This window comes from Ambystoma mexicanum, chromosome 8 (genome assembly GCF_040938575.1).
Source record: "Ambystoma mexicanum isolate Mex_15411 chromosome 8, UKY_AmexF1_1, whole genome shotgun sequence".
Taxonomy (NCBI): Eukaryota; Metazoa; Chordata; class Amphibia; order Caudata; family Ambystomatidae; genus Ambystoma; species Ambystoma mexicanum.
Genome location: NC_090929.1, coordinates 858,839,624 through 858,862,302, shown reverse-complemented (window position 1 = coordinate 858,862,302; position 22,679 = coordinate 858,839,624). Strand labels below are relative to the sequence as shown.

The following is a 22,679-nucleotide window of genomic DNA, read 5'->3' as shown; positions in this document are numbered from 1 at the left end:
AAAGCACACCTCCCTCACTCCAGCATGTTCTATTGCTGCTCCAAAACTGTGCAATTAGCTCACTTTGGGTTTAAGCTTACTATAAATATTATGGTGTCCATCTTGATTTCGTGATATGCTTTCCCACCATGTGATTAAACTATGTTTCAAAGACATATTTTGCTGCAATTGTTGGTGGGTCAGTTCTACACGAACTCAATTTTTATCAATGTGTACTGTAGCTTCATTCACTTTTGGGGCTGTTCATATTCTTTTTGGAACTTCTATTATGAAATACTGATGCAGTATATTCACTAACGACGTCAAGCAGCCCTGTTACTTTGGAGGGTGGTGATACAGTTTAGATGTTAAAAAAAATAACAAGTAATGGTAAAGAAGCTGCTGCACGTTTCATTATTAACTACAAGACGACAAATCCCACCAAAAGCTGCTAATTGTTTTAATTTATTATCAAAATGTGTTTAATAAAATTTGTTTAATAAAATGGAGATTGAAAAAACCTCCAACAAAATGCAAACACATTTAAGACAACCCGTTGTCTTATTTTGGAAACGCTTTTTATACACAATAGATTTTTTTAAATGTCATTGCTGTTTCTGGTTTGCATAAATCATGAACAAACGTTCATAGAAATAACAAAACATTCTTAAAAGATTATTTTAAATTCAAATAAAATCGCTGCATTTACAGACCCTAAAACTCTGCACTTGTTTGCAACAGATTAAGAGACCAAGATACATTTTCTTTCAGAAAATATACTGTGAAGAAACACAGCCGACATGTTCTCGAAAATTGTATATTTGAGATATCGCCTTACTTAGTTTTACAGTATATATATATATATATATTTATATATGAGGCACATATCTGAGGCAGTAGTAATTATTATATTCCAGCATCAAATGTTGAAACGTTTCTTTTTTCTAGACCGTCTTAACGTACCCGCAAGCACACTGTTCAAAGGGGATTGCTTACCATTTCCTACTCATTTCCTTTATGAAAGCGATCTATGCTTTAAGAGTATTCTGCTATGCTCTCTTCAAGGTAGGTGTTCAAGTAATCTTAAAAACATCATTTTGCAGCAACAACAAGGATTTTGTCCAAATATATTCTTGCTCTTCCAACAAATCCTGCTCTACAAAAGTCGTTTGAGAACCTCTTTATATGATATGGCATTTCAAGGTGTGACGCGGCAAGGGAGGGGGAACAGAGGGAAGACAAAGACAACAATCTTAGTCGGCCAGGTGACATTGAGAACACACAAGTGCAGGCGAGTGGGGAAAGTGCCACAAGCTGGCTGCACTTTTACCTACTGTATTATTTATTTTTTACTGTTGATCCTATGTATTGCAAGTGCAGGGGTAAGTGCAGAGATGAGTGTCAAGTGCTGAGGGGACTGTAGGGATACAGAAACAGCACCCAAGTGCAGAGGTTGCCCAAGAGGCAGTGCAGGTGTGCAGGTGGTGGGGAAGGGGACCTGGCCCCGAGATCAGAGGGTGGCCAGGTGACCAGTACAGCATCAGTCAGGAGCTCAGCAGGGGAGAATAGGAGAAAAAGCAAAAGCAAAGAGGAAGGTCTTGAGGCACTTCCGGAAACCGGAGATGGTGCTCCTCGAGTTTCACAGAGGCAGGGAGGCTGTTCCAGAGGGAGGACCCAGGCCGAAGAAAGAGATCTACCGCCAGCTCGTTGCTTGGAGAAGCGACTGACCCTGAGGGAGTTTGAGGCGGATGACCGAAGAGCACGAGAAGGAAGATATTTAGGAAGAGGGAGTTGGAGGTATTGAAGCCCCAGGCCCCAGAAGGCCTTGCGGACAATGCAGAGGGTTTTGAACTTAATCCTCGCAACCACTGGGAGCCAGTGCAGAGATTTCAGTCCTGGAGAGATACGATCCCGGGGCTTGAGGCCAAGGCTTGCAGTCCTGTTCAGGCTGCGTTGCAGAGGGCGGAGAGTAGAAGCAGGCAGATTTAGAAAGAGGATGTTAGTCCAGCCTAGGGAGAACCAGAGCTCTGGAGTCAGTGAGCTTCTTGGCGAAGGAGAGGAAAGGAAGAATACCTCTGAGGAGATGCAGCTGGTAGTGTGACTTCTTAGAGACCTCAGAATGTTCTCGGAATGTTTGAAAATCAATATATTTAACCAAAATGCAGATTTCTCTCCATACCAATAGGGTACCTTATTTTAACATTTTTTTCGAAAAATCTCAGATTTCAACAAGAAAAGCAATACATTATTTCAGTTAGACAAAAGCTCACCACAATTCTGCAAAGAGACACCACATCGCACCACCCAATGAAGTCATAGGGTTCGAACCCAAATTTCAACATATTACCCCGACTAGCATGAACCTAAAAATCGCAATGTATGTCACCATATTTTACCCTCCAGCCATTTGTGTTTCACGATGTGATCAGATGCTCACTCCTCATCTCCAAAGAATGGTATAGGCTCAACCTTGTCTCTAAAGGCTATTAAGGGAAGGATTGAGAAACTAACAATATGAAAGGCAGCAAGTAGATCCATTAGGTGGCTTTGTTTGTGCGCGCTTGTTTATATTGCTTTGAAAAGTCCCCCTCATTCTCTGGTTAGGTAGGGATTCAATAAGGATGGTGGTGATTCAAGAACTCGAATACCTTAATTCCACAATCCCATCCATAGTTTGCTTTTGCCAAATGCTATAAATTTACATTTCGCATTATTATCTTGAAGATCATGCTCACTATAATATGTGACAAAGTCATAATGCCAACATCCCATCCAGTCTCTGGTCCGCCTGAGGGAAGAACTGACAGGACCATCCTTGACAGATTCCCAAAGCCCCTGAAAGAAAAACTAGCTAGAAAAGAACAGGTACCGAACAAACAGGGTATTCAGGACTGTATCTCCGAAGGTGCATCAGAATTATAGATCAAAACTAAGAGCAGATTTCCCAGTGTCTTTCAGGGAAACACACGCTATGTGGAAACACTAGTGTATCCAGAGAGCCCCCTTTGCCAATGGTTGCTGATCCTCAAAGGGAAAAATGAAGCCCCCCCTCCTGCCCCCGAACAGCAGAATGTGTGAAGGAGAACCATTTTCGCCCTTCCCTGCAGCATTTCAAAAGAGAAATACTTCCCCTTTCCCCCTGTCAGAGATGTTTTCACAGGTAGGGACTTTACCAGAGGTTGTTCTATATCTTAAGATTACTTCTCAGGCATCAGCAAATCACAAAACTAACTTTTGTGCATTGGAACAGCCAGGCGGTAAGGCAGGAGCAGAGCAGCAGACACACCAACTCCTGCCATGGAAACCAACTGAAAGAAATACAAGATAGCAGCACGTATTTTAAAGAGGACTTGCTTCCCCTGGCTTTGACTAGGAAGCCAATGTACCAATCAATTCACAAGTTTGCCTCAGCGAATGGAAGAACAGTGAGGGTTTTAAAACTAACGCTAAGAGAGACAGACCGTTTCTTTTGGGCTGTGAGCAGAGAAGAGGTGTTTGCGGAGAGAGTGGAGAGCAGCAGATCATGCAAGCCCCTTGTGCTAAATAGAGGGGGAGAAGAGCCTCCCTGAGACCCAGGATAGGGGTGCACTCCAGTGAGGGGCAGACTACCCCTTTGGTCCCCCAAAAAGAAGGGTGCTCCAGTGACCGAGAAAAGCAGGCACCTAATCCCCAAACGTCAGAAGTGGAGGTGCTCTGGTGAGGAAGAGGTGAGCCCTAGAACCCTAGTACGGGGTGGGCTCAAGTGAGGGGGAGAAGAGCCCTTTGGGAACATATGAAAGAGACCCCTGAACCAAGAGAAGGAAGCTGCAAGAAGTAGAAAGTGTCTTTGAACACAAGAGAGCCAATGGAATCTAGAAGAAGGGTGTGCATGTTACTATATCCCTGTATGTCGATTAGTGAGCGGGGAGCTATATGCCTAGGTGTGGAAGAGGGAACTGGGTACATATCATTGACTAAAAAGGACAGAGAAGTGGAAGAGTGCCTTGGCCCTGGATGAGGGGAATATGTCATAGCGAGAGGGAGAGTCCCAGTGAAGCGGAAGAGTTTTGGGACACTTGGAAAAGGCAGGAAGCCCTAAATCCTAGCAGAGGTGGAAAGGCCTCGTGGTCCCCAGAAGAAGCACAAAATACTGACTACCAGAGCGACCTAAACAGAAGACCTTCCTGTCTGGAACTTTCTGAATGCTCTTTTGTTTCCGATTTTTCACTTATAATCCGGAGTTCAAGGACGACATCTCCAACTGTATGTGGTCTCAGTGAATTGTGAGCCAGCACAGACCGTATTAATCGATTTTCTGCTGTGCAATTCCATACCCAAAATATCTTGTGCGTAATGGGATTCACTTGCTTGGTTTCAGCCCATTCAATTCATTTCAGGTATAGAGTTTTAGAAATTACTTTGCGAGGTGAACTATTAACCTGTAATTTGTAGGAGATGAATAAATTATTATATGAGATGAATACTTATTATATGGGAATCACTGGGCTTTTCTTCCATGAAGAAGTGAACCCGGTCTGCTCCAATTCCTGAAACACTGCATACAATACCTCTGTCAGCACCAGATTGCATATGCCATGCAGTCCAGGTGCTCCGGAGAACTTTACTTTAGGTATATTATGTCTAAAATCTGCCATGGCTATTTTGCAAGTCCATATCTCGTCCAATAACCCAGGGTTAACTCACTGACCAAACAGCTACGTGTTGGATGTGTTAATATACTCTGCCAAGCATCTCCTGATATGCCCCTTATAGTGCACACTTGCTGCCTATTCAAGAAACTATTGAGGAAGCCTAAATGTCCTCTCATTTTGGGAACACAATTTCATTCCTATTTTCTCAGATGGAAATAGATTTCACTTTCTAGAAAAATATATGAAATTAAAACAGATATGTTAAAATGTTTTACTCCATTGTTTTTCCATCTGGAAACTTTGTTTTTCTGCCAAGTATTTAAAGATATCAAGGCTCAAAACATGCACTTATCACTAGCTATTGGCTAGTGATAATTGACTTTTGGTGCAAACGAAATGGTGTGCTGGGTGTATGTGGCATTTTGGGGTGCTAAGTGACTTTATGGCTAGCTAGTAGTTTACAAATTGAAATCGTTAACCCTGAAGATAATTTCTTTTGAGAACCTAGGGTCCCGGGTGGTCTTGGGGTGCTCGTAATTAACAAGCAATCTCTTATTAATCTCTACCACTTACAAAAATCTATAGCCTGGTAATAAGACTGCCCTTGCATCAACAATTAACTCCCTGACAAGCCAATCTCTTACAACCAATATATGATCTCAGTGACTTTTTGTTACTCCATTCAATTCTATTTCTGGGGACATTTCATATCAACTCAAGAGACTAAATTAGTATGATTGTAGGCATACCACAACGTTTCTGTGATTTTCGATTCTGCACCAGAAAACCTGAATATATATTGCCAATATATATTACTCATATATTGCTGTTTGTTTTTTTGTGTCACTGAGATTTTGCCTGGTGCCCTGCAAAAATCCTATGTCAATATGTGTAATTTTGTCCACTCACATAAATCATGTTTCAACCCCTGGCATTTCATTATGTCACTTTTAAACATGGAAGTGTAATGTACTGGTGTTGCCATGCCACATGTAAGGCCATGTTTTAATGTCTTATCTTGTGTATCCTCAAACAAAACAGATGTGTCAATTGCTCTGATTTGGTCATGCCACTTGCAGATGTAATGCGTCACTTTCGGTGATTTTGTTTTCTCCCCTGCAGAAATAGCGTGTCTTTCTTTGGGATTATGTCGTGTAACCTGAAAATAAACTGTGCCTCAAACGCAAAAAATGGTGTGTCTGTTTTTGTATTGCTTTCGGCAAAAATTAAGGAGGTTATGATGTGATGGTCTGTCCTCTTCCAAAAACAGACTGCGAACATTTCTGTGATTTTGGGTCATCTCATGGGCAAATCGCAGTCATTTCGTGTTTCCACCCACGAAAATCAGAGGTCAATCTCGGATTTTCTGTGGCCTCCCAAAAATCAATCACTCTCAGATATCGACTAGAAAAATCTTGTGCGTCACCCTGATTTTCAGTTGTCCTTGGAAAAATCATGTGCCAGGAAAATAAAATAATGCATCAATCTGTTTTTTTTTTGTTTTTTGTACAAACATCACTTGATTGTATGTACTCCATCACACATATAATGCTTCCGTCATTGTGATTTATGGTTGCCACAAAAATTCTGGTATTGATCTCGCTCCTTTATTTTTGCCACCAAAAGAGAATGCCCCACACTGCAAAAATATTTTGTAATTCTTTTTTTGCATTTTCTCCCGCAAAAAAAACAAGTCAGTCTCTGTGTTCTTGTCCTGCTTATGGCAACAACCATGTCTTAGCCTGGTTGTTTGCATCGCAAAGAAATCATGTGCAACACTGTGATTTTGTCTTCTTTTCTGCAAAAATAACATTTTAAGCTAGGATTTTCCATTGCAACTTGCAAAAGGCAAGTGTCATACACTGTTATGTTTTGCCTTGCACAAAAATGTCATCTGTCTGTGTTTTTAATCTGCAAACTGGTCAGTTCCTACAATCATATTTTGTGTTAGCGTCAGTATGGTCAGTATGTGTGATCGTGTGTTGCACCATGCACAAATAATGTTATGTCAGTAATCTTGGGCTGCCACCCAAAATATTACATTTTCACCTGGTTTTGTTGGGAGAGATGACAAAATCAGGGCATCACTATCAGGGTTTTTGTTGAGTGAGAATGTATCCTGAATCACTCTGGGGGTGTGAGGAAGTGAGCATGGGGCCGTCAACCGCTTTTAACCAGGCCCCACAGACGGAAGGGGGAGGAGGCCAGAGTCAACTTCCTAGCACCTGGGTCCATGGAACCATTATATGTGAGGCATAATAACATGGGACCCTTTAAGAAATGTTGTTAGGGCTAATTAGCAACATATATTTATTATTATGCTCTAAGATAATCCATTTCTGCGAACAAAAACTCGCTTTTCTTGCAAGGTTTAAAAAGGGTACATTTGTCAGTTTCACCAAATTAACCAAAATAGAAATGCACTCGTGGCCTTTTTCTCCCTCTAGTCATTGCAAAACATGTTGGTGTTTAAAAACCTGCATCTGTGCAAAAAGGTGTGTTCTGGTCTCTTGGCCGTTGATATAACAGGAAAAATAAGAGAGCCCGCTGTGCAGAGGAGGAGGAACCGGAGCGGACAATACAAGGTTGGAGGCCCGCATACGGAGGTGCGCACTGCAAGGTTCACCGGTGCCTGAGGTGGAAGCAGAAGACGCCAGAGACCACTCCGGTTAGGGAGACAATATGGGAACCCTGACAGGGTCTGGCGCATAATCCTCCAATAGGGCTGCAGAACTCTTGTGGTATGGCCGTAGAGGCGGAGCCTCGCATGGGTGAAATCGGGCTTGGCGGTGCAGTGCTGTCGAGGGAACGGATCCCCGTCTGAAAACGCCAGAGGGTTGGTGGAACCCTACGGCCACCCCAGCTGAAGGTGGCAACTACGGCAAGGAGCCGAGCAGAAGCAGGCAGCCCTCAACCAAACGAAAGGCTAAGAGGAGGGCAAGATATCCCCTCCCTTTAAAGAAGGCAGAGCACCAGCGGAAACCGCAGTCCACCTCAGTGGATGGGCCAATAAACGTGGGCAGCCTCGCTAAGACATCTGGAGGGCATAGTGAAGGGCTGAGGTACTGCCATAAGTTGTGAAGCGGTCACGCTTACGCAATATAAAACATAAGTAGCTACAGCCCGCACACCTCCAATGCCAATGGATGGCGACCATGCCTGGTAACATTGGACTAAAGCGCCTCATACTGTGCTAGAAAATCATCTAGCTGGAAAAGACTGGCAGAGCACTTGTACCACTCAGCTCTGCAGAAGGGAAGACTGCACAGGGCCACAAAGCTCAGACACTTGCACAAGGATAGCGTGTGGCTGGAGAAGCAGGCTAGGGCTCCGAAGTGGAGGGAGAAGGACTGGGCATATCCTAATTAAAACTCGATCAATAGCCTGAAAATAACAGAGCCTCAGGAAGCTCGGAAGCATTGTGGACTCCGGTTAAAGCGCCCCAAGTTGAGCACCAGCACTTTCCAGCTGTATATTGAGGAGAGAAATGGCGGACCACCACTAAAGCGCTCTGTAGACTAAATGCCTCCCAAACCCTCGAAGATGAAGGCAGGACAGGTGTCAATTGAGAACTACGCTAAGGTAGTGCAACACGACCCAGAAGGGAATACTGAGCCCCCACAGGCGACAGTTGGTTATGCAATTCCATAGCGTCACCAAGTTATGCAGGCTACTGCAGACCTCAAGGGCGTCTCTAGGGACACAAATTGGGGCAGTACAACTAGATGTGGGGCTACTGCGACAGGACGTTCGTGGTTTGGTGGAGCGCACCACCACTCTTGAGAATCAAAAGAAGAACACAGCCGAGCTTCATGAGACGCAGGATAATCTGCACGTTTTGCAGCAGCAGGTCAGCCTCCTAGAAAACAGGGTGGAGGAAGCAGAGGGCAGGGCCAGGAGGAACAATATCTGTATAGTGGGACTGCCTGAGGGGGAGGAAGGCAATGACCCCACTACATATATAGAAAACTGGAAATCAGGCCCTGCAACCTTACACAGGGATTTACAATAGAGAGAGCACACATAGCGCTGACCAGACACCCACCTCCAGGGCTGCCTCCTAGACCAATAATTGCAAAGGTCTTGAATTACAAAGACCGGGAAAAGATATTGGCCTACTCCAGACAATGGGGGAGGGGGGTACTGAGTAGAGTCTCGGCTGAGCTGGTGGTGTATCCCGACTATACCTTCCCAGGTGCAAAAAAGCTGGGCGCAATTCATGGCGGCCAAAGCCAGACTCTCAGCGGTGAGCCTAAAATACATGCTTATTTACCCGGCACGACTGAAAATTATACACAAAAACCGGTCTTGGATCTTTGACCTCCTGGAAGAGGCCCAAGCGGTAATGCTCACCTGGTATCCATGGGGACGTCACTCAGCCTGTTCTGACCTCTTACGACCTCAAACCCTTCCCTGGAGTCTACTCGACTGGCGACTGGGCCTGAAACACAGGATTGGTAGAGTTTAACTCCCTATTGTCTCTGTGTGCTTCAACCCCTTCTTCCCTGGGTTCCAACCCTTCCCTTTGATCCACAGCTCACCTTGTTTTCTTGGAAAGTGTGCTCTCCGTCCTGCTTTCAGCGCAGGGGCGGGTTGATTGATGTGGGCTCGTTGCTGCCTAGTTACTTCACTGGCAAGAGTCCGACAGCTAAGTATAATGAGTCTTTTGAACAGTTCTCTAACTTAATTCCTTTCCTTCCTTAGATGATGGCCGGCGTCCGGGGATGGCGACGTGCTGCTGAGAAGAGTAGCGCTGAAGGTGAGTCAGAGCGCGATGCGTGATGCGACCCTTTCGTATTTGTATTGAACTGAGTTCTTTTTCTGCATCTTTTAGGTGCCGCGACGTTTTCACCGTGGATGCCGGTTATGAAGAAGAAATGCAGTGAGTAAGTGCGGTATGCGGAGCCTCTAGATGTTTCCATGCTAACCTGGAGTGTCTTTTCCCTCTTGCAGAGGGATGAGAAGTTCCGGAGACAGAGTTCCCCCAGAGCGGCTGGGATTCAGGTAAGCGTTTGAAGCTCGTACAGTCTTTAAAAATAAGCGAAGATTTGCTGAATGCTTACTAATGCCTTTTTTCTGTTCTTTTCCCTTTTCCTTAGGAAGCGGCATACCGGGATGCGAATGACACCGCCGAAGATGCCCGCAGAACAGAAGGAGCGATGAATGATGGGCAGAAGCGCCGCAAGATAAGGCTGTTCCTAACGGTGTTCTTGTTCTTGCAGGAGCTGAGCGCAGAAGAAAGATGCAGGCCTACTGGAGACCGATCCGAACACGGTGAGTGTCACGCTGCAGGTGCAGAAAATGCAAAGCATGTTTCTTAGCCTGGGCGTGGCTTAAATAGTCTCTGGGTATCCCAGGTGTCTCTGGGCTGAACCACACCCAAAAGACTAGACTGCACATGCAGTTCTGGGAACCGAAATATGTGGGGGCATCCATCTTGTCCCCATCAATGCACTACAAGTCCAATCCCCAATGTTATCCTATGGGATTGAGTGAGTATGGTGCCACAAGCGCCAAGTCTGACTCAAAGTGGGTCTTTGGAGGGATGGAGAGGCCCTTGAGGGCCATGTAGGTGATTGTGGCCTGGCTCCAGCCTGACATCTTGGAGGGCTGGGGACATGAGGGGCAGGAATCATGACACAAGTATGGATGGACAGGGAGAACATAGGTCCAGACGGAAGAGAGAAGACCACGAGAAGAGTAAACAGAATGGGCCATAACTGGCAGCGAGGGTCATAGGACGGATCGCCCCCTGAGGCAATGGACCTCCAGTGAGCCCAAGGCAACATCACTGCTATCATAAGAGCCCCGGGACAAGCAGGCTCTTATGGAACGTATATTGCCTGGCTGAGGAGCTTATTTTATTACTTTATTATTTGATTTTGTAAGCAAGTTTGGACTTCTTGATTAGGTATATATGGCGAGAGAGGCCATTGACTAATGATACAAACTACACAAAGAGAGACCAGACTTACGGGTGAGCTGAGCCACTTCCTGAGAGTTCTATTTTAGGAGGTACTTGTTTTATGCACCCACCCGCTGTCCACCACCCAGGGGTATGTACCCAACCATTGACAGGTCAGATGCTAAGTATAGTAAGCCAGCCCCACCAACTAATGCACTGAGTACGCTGTTAGGGGCATTTGACCTGATTGACATTTAGCAGGTACTTCATGGCGATACTAGACCGTGCTCATATTACTCTGCACTGCATTCAGTGCATACTAGAATAGATGATCTCTTTGTGGGACAGGAAATTGCCCATTTAATTACTAGGGCACAGTATGAAGGTAGGGTACTGTCAGACCACGACCCGTTAAGTCTGCAATGGCAGCCTAAGCCCTCTAGGGCCCAAATACCCACGTGGAGACGCAGAGGAGAATCACTGCAAGACCCCCCCCCCACATTTTGAGATTGTGTCAGGAAAAGAATTGTAGATTATGTCAAACACAATGAATGAAGTGTTGCCAGTGCAGGAATATTCTGGGAGGCACTGAAGTTTGCAGTCAAAGGAGCTGCCATTGCAGGTTCTGGGAATGTCCAGGCTAATATTAACAGAGATCTGTACTGGGCAGAAGAGCAATTAAGAAAACTGGAACAGTCTCCTGCACGGCAAATTGGAGATGCAGCGAAGGTTGCGACATTAAAACAGAAATGCATTGAATGCTGGGAGAGGTTGGGCAAGCATAATTACTCTAAATGTATTGAAAGGCAGGACAGAGAAGGAGATAAAACAGGCCGACTATTGGCATCGTTCTCGGGAGGATAGCTCAGGGGCAACGGGCTCACCTTGGAAACAAGACGAAACGGAGCACCACAGGTTCGATCCCTGGGTCCGCGCTTAGAAGCCTTTGGGTATTAAGCACGTTATAAATAACCAATCATATCCTATCATGGCTATATAAAAAAAAAGAAGAGAAGCGAAGCCTTATTCACTCGATATGCATGATAGAAGGCGACCTCTGCAATACCCAAACGGGCGTTAATGAGGCCTTTCAGCAATTCTATCAAGGCATGTATAAAGAGGGACCCTCGATACTGCAAGAGCACTTGGAAGAGGTGCTGGGCGAGATAGACCTCTCTATATTAGGTCAGGAGGCCAGGAATGGTTTAATCAGGTGCCTGCTGACAGGGAAGACACTGTGCACAGATGGACTGCCTGGAGAATATTTTAAGGAATACGCCCAGGGACTGGCCCTGCATCTACTTAACACCTTTACTGACTCTTATGAGGCTGGTGTTCTCCTCCAACCTTAATGGAATCTGTCATTATACCCCTCCTAAAATCCTACACGACAGCGATGGATTGTAGCTCTTACAGGTACCGATCAATGCTAATTCAGGATAACAACATTCTGACATCTATACTGGCGGACTGAATGAAGAAGGTAATGCACACACTGGTGTATGCAACAATGCAAAGCTGTGCCTCTCTGAGCACTGTGAGCAGGGAGTCCACGTCACTGAGGCCTCAACAAGGCTGAAACACGTGTATGGGGTTGCTGTTCGTACTCTTGTTCAGAGAGTAATTGCCATAGCATTTCAGTGCTGGATTGCCCATGTGGGCGGGACAAAGACTGATATGCAAATGGATATTTCCCATCTGTGAAAGGTACAGTGAGAAAAAAGTGTGTGCTGCAAACTCTCATCTCAGAACAGGTTATCATGCCATGTTCTTTCTGGAGAGGAGCGCCTGCTTCCTTTTTTGAAGTGTTAGTAGAAGCTTCTTGTGGAATGGGGGGAGGAACAAGATAGCACTTTCCACGTTACAAAGCTTAGTCAAGGACATTAGGGTCCAGTGCTTTGATCTATACTACATAGCGGGACAGCTGCAGTTTGTGGTGGCCTGGCTTGCAGATGACCCAGCTTCAGATACACTGATGCTGCAACCCACTGGGTCACGGTATTATCTAAAGGAACTGGTGTGGAATAGGAAGCCCCAGGGAGAACACAGATCACACTTAGTGTCCTTGGGATTAAGGAAGTGGCATAGAGCATTAGCAGTGATGGAGCTCACAGACCAGTTTTCTGTCCAGATTCCCCTGGTCACAGTTGTAGCTGCCTCGTCGCAGGTGAGACAAGTGTACTGGGAAACTCACAGGGTTGCTACGAGAGGGGATCAATTGCAGGACACCTCATTTATTCCCTTTGAAGAACTGGCCAACCACACAGGCATGCACAAAGGCCAATACTTGTTGCACAACACCATTAGGAGGGAAATAAAGCGGAGGTGGCCAGCATATAGTGAATTGAACAGCATGCTATGGTAGATATCTTGTACGACATATATATGACTTCCTGTTAACTAATAGGACTTCCACCCCCCTGGAAATAAGGAGCAAATTGGAGGACCACCTGTGAGCCCGTTTCACAGACGCACAATGGGCAGGGGTACTGGTATACCATAAGGTTTCGCGAAACGCAAGATTGCAATTGATACAGCTTCAGATTATACATAGAGCATATATGACGCCCCAGCGAATTTCACGGTTCCCAGGTGCTGCAGAGCAGGTATGCCCTCGGTGCAAAGGAGAAGAGGTGGGCATGCTCCATATGTTCTGGACGTGCCCGATAATGGAACAATACTGGCGGGAGGTAGCGAGCAGAATGCACAAGGGGGGCCTGGTGTGGAATGTGGAGTCCCCAGCCGCAGGACTATTGGGCCGATTCCCAAGCCCTAGAGGGGAAAAACACATCACCAGATTGACGGATCTGGCGTACATATTGGCTAAACGCAGAATCGCTATGGCATGGAAGTCCCCCAGAGGTCCAGATGTGGATGAGTGGTGGCGGTATATGAAGAGGTGGGCTTTGGCTGAAACAGTGGTGTGGAGGGGGGAAGTACAGTTTAGTCAAGGAGAAAATATAATGGGAATTATGACCTGGGAAGTAGTGTTACAAGCCCTGTTCGAGGCAGAGACCAGAGAGATGGAAAGGGGTGCAGAGCCTCGGTTAAGCTTGTGGGAATCCAGTCTCATTACTAGTGACAATACTGACACCAAGTAGGGTTTTGGACATGTGTGGAGAGGGAGTAGTAAGGGAGGAGGGTTATCTAGTAATGTGATTTGAATACTGATGACACTGTATGAGGCATTGCCTTGGAACAATTATTCTGTTCATTTTTTGTGTCTATATGAAAAATAATAAAACAAAAAAAACATATATGCTAAACATGTTTGTATTTTATCATCTTTTGTCTCGGGAGGATAGCTCAGGGGCAAAGTGCTCGTCTTGGAAGCAAGACAACATGGAGCAACACAGGTTTGATCCCCGGGTCTGCGCTTAGAAACCTCTGGGTATTAAGCGCGTTATAAATAACCAATCATATCATGAATGTTGAGCCAACTCTGTTGGTGCAGGCTCAATTTGTATAAAAGGAGAGACGATGTACCTACCATTCAGGTACTTCACTTCTGCACTCGCTATAAATTGGTAGTGGTTTGAACTTAAGTTCACTTAAGTGTTTATTTGTATGTGACCAGCAATCTTGAAACCCTGTCTCAGATGTTCTATTTTGTTTGAATTATAGTGCTTCGAAGTCTCAAATGGCACCCAATGTGGGGCCCCACCGAGGAAGAGGGCAATTCGATTGCTAGACGTGAAGGAGAGGAATCAGCCAACTGATAGCCTGGTTTCAGGGATCCCTACTATTATGGAGATTTGATTTCTCGCAGCCGACACCTGGCTCCCTCGGCGGTCTTATGTCCATAGACGCCCTCTCCCAGCTGGGACCCTTCGAACTACACATGATATTTTGCCCAGAGTAACTAAGACAGAACTTTGTTAGTAAGTATAGCTGTCGTGGCAGGTTAAGACTTGATTGGTTGGGTTAAATCTGAGGTATTTAGCAGATATCTTTTTTGCCAGGATAGAGCTTTATGATGCCTGGTCCCAGTAAGCTTCTAATTTGTTGGACCGGACTTTGTTGTGTTCGCCCAGCAAACAATTTAGAATTTGGTCAGCCTGCAACCCCAGAAGGTACCCTGGCATACAAGATGTATGTGAAATATGGGTTAGGGGCGATAGTATTCAAACAGACTAAAAATACACCTAGTTTTAGATGGCCAGAACATGGCTCTTTTGATATATCTGTAATTCAGCATTTAGAAACGGTGTTATTAAAGAATAAGGCTAGACCCTCCACCTTTGATGTTATCCACGATTGGCGCAAGGAAGCCATGCAGAAGATCAAATGCAAACAGAAATTTGCATGAAGACATGTCACATGCCGATAAAGCTTTAGTTCATGATCAGAAAAAATACCAATAAAATAAGAGAGATAGACATAGATTGTCAGTTACAAAGAACAGGACTTTACCCTGTTATACCTACTACAACCAGAGATCCAGTAATAGAAGATTCTCAATAACCCTCACCAACATCATCTTCCCTTTGCACTGCCTCCTATGTATGGTCAACCATAGAGCTCATTAGTATTAGGCAGGGGAGTTTCTAGGTCTGGAAAAGACCCGGGGCTAAGTTGATGTCGGAACTGTTGGGACTGGGGGCTAGCTAGTCTTTTGGCTGAAGATCCTGAGATTCTATCCGGGGCTACAACCAAAAGATCAGGGGCTATAGCCCCCTTAGCCCCCCCCTAGCAACGCCCCTGGTATTAGGGCCCCTGGGTCCTAAACTCCCTACCACTCTTACCAGTCCCCCAAATCCCTACCCCCCAATAGAAGATGACATATCAGATTCCAGCATAGATCATCCAAGTGAATATATACATGGCCCAGTTACTAAAGAAAAAGCAAGGAAACTAGAACCCTTTATCAGGAATACACAAGCCGCTTTAATGCCTAACCAACGAAGGAAATTGAGGGAGCAGGCTATTCGGTTAGTATTGAGCGGAGTCGGACAGAATGTGGTAGAGAAAGTACTTGAAACTCAAGGTCCTGAGCGACTAATTTTATTTGAATGTTTGGGAGGCGAGATTCGAATACAGTGGGAACAAAAATTGCCTGCAGCAGTTCCTAGGGAATTGCAAGATTTAAATGTAGCTGCCTTCTCTTGTCATACGGAGAAGGATGCTTTTTCACATGTTGAAGGACTTTGGGAGATATATGATGAAATGAAAAGACTAGACAAAGCTCGATTGGAATTAGAAACAGAAACAAATAATTCTGAATATGTCCAACAGCCTGTTATCTTCACAATATGTAAAGCATCTTGTGTGTCAGATGAGGAATTACAGTTAATTACACGTACCGCTCTTAGATGGGCCACCTTTATGACCCCTCTTTCGGTTATTTGCAGTACCCTTTGTCAGTATGCCCCCCAGATAGAGATGCATGCCATGCAAGTAATGTTGGATGCAATTATGCAGCAAAATGAGGAAGGCAAGAGAGAGAATTATGCAGAGTTGCAACACTTGAAACTGATAATAGATAATACATCCATAATGAGAATCCCAGATCAACCCATACACTTAACAACACTTTTAAAATTAAGAAAACCACCTAGGTGTCAGCTTTCTATGTGGGAGGTGCCGCCTGCATATATACCACAGCATGCCACGAGATCATGTCCTCGATAATCAATTGAAACCAAATATGCACCCTGCTAAATATGACACCCAATTTGTTCACGTGCCCTTTTCCAGGCAAGAATTAAATGCATTAAAACAGACAATCCCTGATATTAGAAAAAACCTTAGTGGATTTTTATAAAGAATTACAGGCTGTTTTGAATACTTCTATGTTCGTTAGTAGAGATCTAGAAACCCTATTCTCAGAGATCTTGCCATCAGATATTTGGACACCAATCGGAAATATATCTGACCCTGCAACTTTGGGGATGACATGGAACGCACTTTTTCAGATTGACGTTAATAAGACAGCTGGCGAAAGGCCCGCACCCGCGATGCTTAACCTTTCTACTCTGATAGTTGCACAACTTAAAAGGGTGGTACCCAAAAAAAAAAGATCAATTGGGACAAGCTTGCTGCATGTGTCCAAAATAAAACTGAAGGGATAACAGAGTATTTTAATAAGTCTGAGCAAGTATTTATTGATATTTCAGGACAGGAAATGACTACTCCAGCAGGGAAACAATTATTTGTAGATAAATTTGTTCAGCAATCATTACCAGAAATGAGCGTTCTTATAATGCAATCAGAGTGCCTAGCAGCCTGAAACACCATCAGATATTTTACATATGGCTCAATATTATGAAAACAGAATGAATGAAGAAAAAGCAGAAAAGAAGAGAGTGGATCTTAAAACAAGAGTGTTAATACAGCAAGTACAGGAAGAAACTAGGGGAGGGCCATTTATTGGCACAAGAGAAAGAGGTCCCCGACAGGGCCCAACCAGGATTTCAAGAAAATGCTTAAAACCTGGCTCTTTAACAAATTTGACTAAGATCCTAACCAACGCTGTTTATGCTCTGAACATGTAACGGATTGTATGTATTTAACCAGAGCCATTTTATGCTCTGAACATGTTGTAACTGAACGTATGTATGTAAGCAGATTCCTAAGAGTGTAACATGTTAAGCTTTTAAGTAACGCTGTGATACCCTTGGATTTGGTCGTGTAACAAATGTAATCAATAAATAAAAATAAATAAATAGTGTGCATATTGCATACTGTATACAGTCATTGGAGGGTGCTGTGCCCAGCCTTGTTGAATATGGGAAATGGAATTCATCAAAGAAGTGGAAGAGGTCAGGGAGGACATGTAGGTCAGGCGGATGGGTACCACCTGGGGCTGCGCTGGCGCTGCTGCAACTAAGACAGCCCCAGTTAGCTCCAACATTTTTGATAGTCCAAGTGATTCTTTTGTCACTAACCAATACAACACTGAGGACCTGTCAAGGTAGAATTTCAGGACACGCCTGACATCTAGGCAGTGCACAACTCTCTGAGCCTCATCCCGAGGATTGGCAAAGATTGTAGAAAGCACTATTTCCTCGTTTAAATGGAAAGCAGACGGCACCTTAGGCAGAAATGCTGGGTGTGTCCGCAGCACTACTTTGTCCCTGTGAAAGGTAGTGTATGGTTCTGAGGTGACCAGAGCCTGGATTTCGCTGACTCAGCGCGCCAAGGTAAGACCGACTAGTAAAGCCATCTTAATGGTGACCAGCCTGATGTCCATGGACGCCATTGGTTCAAATGGTTTGTGCGGAAGGGTGCCCAAGACTATGTTCAGCTCCCATACCGGGTATGGCCTCTTGATGGGCGGATAGAGCCTTGCAAGTCCCTTAAGATGTTTCTTGACAATCGGGTTGGAGGAGGAGAAGACCCCCGCCTCTGAATTCCTGTAAGCCCTGATGGCTGCGAGGTAAGTGCGGCAGGTATCCACCTGAACGCCTGAGTTGGCTAGGTGCGCTGAGAAAGAGAGCATGTCGTCCAAAGTACATGCCAGGGGGTTGATGTCCTTGGAGCCTGCCCAGTGGCAAAACCTGGTCCATTTACTTTTATACTGGGCCCTGGTAGCCTTGCTCCTTGCGCCCTATATGATCTCCAGATTAGCCTGGGAGAAGCCGAGGTGGCCTAGCATCATCTGCTCCGGAACCACGCTGTGAGGGCCAGCTTCTGTGGAGAAGGGTGGATGACCCTGCTGCACCAGAAGATGTGCTGACCCCGAAGGGAGGTGAATCGGAGGGCTCTCTGAGAGGCTGAGCAGCTCCGAGAACCACGGCCTTGCTGGCCACCATGGGGCTATTAGAATGATGTTGAGCTGGCGAGACTCTTTGATCTTGCAAATCACTCTGTGAATCAGCGGAGTGGGCGGCAAGGTGTAAGCTGTCATGCCGTTCCACTGAATCCGAAACGCATCGCCCAGGGAGCCGGGGCCCTGTCCCAGCCAGAAGGTGAACTGAGGGCACTTCTTGTTGTGCCAAGTGGCAAAGAGATCCACCTGGGGGAAACCCCATCTGCTGAAGATCTCCTGAGTAACGAGATCGTTTAGCTGCCACTCGTAGTTGTCCGCATCCAACCTGCTGAGTTTGTCCGCCTCCAGGTTGAATTCCCCCGGAAGGTGGACTGCCGTGAGGCAGATGTCATTTTCCAGGGCCTACTCCCACATGTTGATTGCCAGTCTGCACTGTGGAGGGGATCTGGTGCCGCCCTGCTTGTTGACATAGTACATGCTGGTCGAGTTGTCCGTCTGGATGAGGACAACTTTGCCCCTGATAAGTGGGAGGAATGCCCTGAGCGCTAGCCAGATGGCATTCTGCTCCAGCCAATTGATGTGGTACTCCTGCTCGTGTCGGGTCATGGTGCCGTGGACAGAGAGATTGTCCAGAGTGGCACCCCATCCCTCTAGAGAGGAGTCTGTGGTGATGGTGACCTGCGGGGTGGGAGGTCGGAAGGCCTTGCCCGTCCGTAGGTTGCAGTCCCTGGACCACCATGTGAGGTCCTGGTGGTAACAGGGAGGAACATTGACCCTCTCGGATTGAGAGCCCTGCTCCTGGTTCCATGATGCTGCGAAGTGCAGCTGTATCCTCCTCATCCAGAGTCTCGTGTGGGGGACGGCTAACAGAACTGCTGCCAGGAGTCCCAGGAGGTGCTGGTACCACCAGGCCGAGGTCACTTCTCTGCTGAAGAAGTGGGTAGTGGCCCTTTTGATGGCTGTGGTCTTGTCCTCCGAAGGAAACACCCTCTCGGAACACGGGTCCCAGATGAGACCCTAGAATGTCAGAGTCTGCGTGGGATGCAGCTGCGACTTCTTGAGATTGAGCGAAAAGCCCAGATTGTGCAGTGTGTTCATAAGAGCCTGGAAAGCGTGGTGGACTGCTGCAGGCGATGTAGCCCTGACGAGCCAGTCGTCGAGGTATGGATAGATGTGGATGCCCTGAGCCCCGAGGAGGGCAGCCACCGTATTCATGAGTCTGGTAGAGACCCTGGGGGCTGAGTTGAGGCCAAAAGGAAGGACCTTGTACTGTAAATGGTAGCCCATGATCCTGAACCGTAGGAAAGAATGATGGGGCTGCCATGTCAGGACATGTAGGTACGCGTCTTTCAGGTGCAGGGAGCACATCCAGTCTCCCCTGCACAGTGTCTCCGCTATAAAAGCTGGCATAACCATATTGAATTTTTGTAGAGGTAAGGAGAGGTTGAGGGTGGAAAGGTACAGCACAACTCTCAGGCCCGCCTGGTTCTTTTTCTGAATAGCAGGCTGGGACTTCCTCCATGGCCTGGCTCTCTACGAGCGATCGGATCTCTGCCAGAAGAGTTGTTGTCCCAACTTGAGGGAAGGGAGGAAGGAGGAGGGTCTGGGATAGGTAGGCGGTACTACTACTGAGAGGATTCAGGGGTCCACAACAGGGGAGTTGCTATGTCTGAAAAAGACTCGGGGCTAAGCTGATGTCGGAACTGTTGGGACTGGGGGCTAGCTAGTCTTTTGGCTGTAGCTCCTGAGATTCTATCCGGGGCTACAACCAAAAGATCAGGGGCTATAGCTCCCTTAGCACCCCTCTAGCAACGCCCCTGGTCCACAAAATTCTGGTGCCAGAAATGTGCATGGAGAGCAAGCCTGGCCGGACTGGAGACATGTGAACTCAGAGGGGCGTGTCATGCGTTCTTTCCCTTAGAGGCTGTTGCAGAGTAGGGGGACTGGAAAAAGCTCTTACCACCTCCCCCCCCCCCTCCACTTTTTGTTGCTTACGCCGATGTGGAGTCGGCGAGCGCGCCGGCTGCCTGGACCTCGGTTCTTGGAAGCAGCGGAACACTTTGTATGTACGCCCCTTGTTGGAGCGCTGCTGTGACTGGGTGTACGATTTGGGTGTGGTTTTTGTCAGGATGGATAAAGACTTGGCCGTTTGTGAGCAGTTTTTCTTTTTTTCCAGCACTTCGTCCATGGTGGAGTGGAAGAGGTACTCCCCCCTCGAACAGCAGGTCTAATGTGCGTTCCGGGACGTCTGGGTTGAATTTAGTCACACAGAGCCAGGCTTTTCTACTCATGTGCGTGGCGATGCAGATGGCCCAGCCAGAGGTGTCAATGTGGGCCACAGTGGATTCCATGATGTCCTGCGCCACCAGCTTGGCCTCAGTCAGTCCCGCCTTGAAACGTGTTTGGCTCTGTGTAGGAAGTTCTGGGAGGAAATCCGCAATTTCCTGCCACAACCTCTGGTTAGCGGCCGCCAGCATGGCATCGGCATTGGCCCGATAAAGATGCAAGGACGCGTTGGAATACAGCTTCTTCCCGTACGTCTCCAAGATCATCTTCTCCTTGCCTAGCAGCGCCGCAGAGGAGGAGGCAGAGGATGACGGAGGATTGGAGTATAGTGCCGCTGCAGCGATCACCGAAGAGCAGAAGTAGTAGTATCCGCAAGTGGAATTACATGGCTGAAGCCAAACCCAGGAGCGCTGGTGAATTCGACCCGTTCACATCGACGCGTAAAAAGGGGACTGAGGTGTGGCGCCGGACAGCGGAGTCAGGGCAGCGCATGCTCCCAGGGTCGCACCCCCATGCGCCTCTAAATTTAAAGGGGAAGAAGGTTCCGTCTCCCGTCCCTTGGAAGGGACGCCCATGCAGTATGGAGGAGAGGGGACGAGACGGGATGTAAGAGTAAGTAGTAGTGGTGGTAAATGCATTCAGGCACGGCTCTTCCTGCACCAACCATAGATTTCAAATAAGGGTTCAGCAGTAGCAAACCACAAGGATTAACATGGACACTGCCACTGTAATCTGCTCTCAGGAACATTTCCTTGCTCTACAACTCCTTTTTGCAGCACATTCTGAGTCGCTGTGGTCGCTTGCCTTAAGCCATGAAGGAGAACAATTTATCATTACACAGCCTTTTCAGTGGGCAGTGATCATATCCCCAGCCTTTTCTTTCTCCAATGACACCGACTTCACTGTGTGTGAGAGTGGGGATATTAAGGGAAAGCGGGTGCCAAGGAGAACTGGTAAAGGACCTAACATTTTATATGAAACCAAAACCATTCCAATAACTTCTCTTTAATGATGTTTCTTCAGATAGTGCACATTCAAAATAGCCAGGAATAAGGAATGTGGGACAGGTGGAGTAGGAAATGGCATGAAAATATCCAAAATGAAAGACAGCTAAATTATGAATGAACAAATTGGTAGAGAATTCCAAAGGAGGAAGAGGCGAGTTTCCTTTAATTTGGGGGGCATCAGGCTCCTAATGTGTGACATGGTCAGTAAGCTGACCTTGTCAATAGAGAATGGGGACCCATTCATCCTAGGGTGGGCAGCCTACCAGTGTGTAAGCCAGGGTAATTGGGAAACCAGAGTGTGAAGGTGGCATTTGGAAGGGCCTCAGTTCCCGTCCCCTTGCTAAGGGCCTGCATGTATTTGAATACACCCATACCTCTTTATAAAGATGCTGACCAGTTTCTTTTCATTGCATGACAACATCCACTGATGGTCTCGCCGGGTGTTAGGCAGAATTATATGCAGTACCCTTTGGGAACACTACACACAATTAGGACTACAAGTGGCAGCACAAATTCACCTTTGGTTCAAGCCTGTACTACACAGTAAAGTGGTAGCAATGGCTGAGCAGCCAGACTTATCTCAAGAGCAAGTGAGCAGTATCAGATAGTTACACAAAGGGCAGCAGTTACTATGATTCAAGCAAACACTGACTCAAGGCTTACAAGTAAAAGAATATACATTTGTTAACTTTTTAGTTATGTAACATTTCACTAAAGTGAAGCAGTTCAAAAATCACACTCTTAATACACCACACCACTCCCAATAGTTGACAGACAAGTTAAGCTAACAAAAATGAAGTGGGAGCAAAATGGCTACTCCTAGCTCAAAAAGGCTTGTCTGTTTCATCCATAAAAGTGTATCTGGCTGCCATTTCGAGATTTACTCTGAAAAGACATTCAACTCTGTTATTTAGTGACCGGCTGATTAAACATTTACTTAAAGGATTGTTCCGAACCTTTCCTCCCGCGAAACAGTTTCCTCCAAGCTGGAGTCTTAACCTGGTTCTGGCAGCACTGATGAAGGCCCCTTTTGAGCCAATGTCATCGTCATCATTGAAATTTTTGTCGTGGAAATTGGCTTTTCTGGTGGCTATTACTTCGGCTCGACGACTGTCAGAAATACAAGCTTTAGTGATCGATTCACCGTACTTGAGATTTTT

General features: G+C 46.2%; 1 protein-coding gene across 2 annotated transcripts in view; it reads right to left on the bottom strand.

Moving 5' to 3' along the window:
• LOC138472520 (microsomal triglyceride transfer protein large subunit-like) overlaps positions 1–22,679 on the bottom strand; it is a 1,457,683-nt gene that overhangs the window by 1,154,937 nt on the left and 280,067 nt on the right. The window lies entirely within an intron of this gene.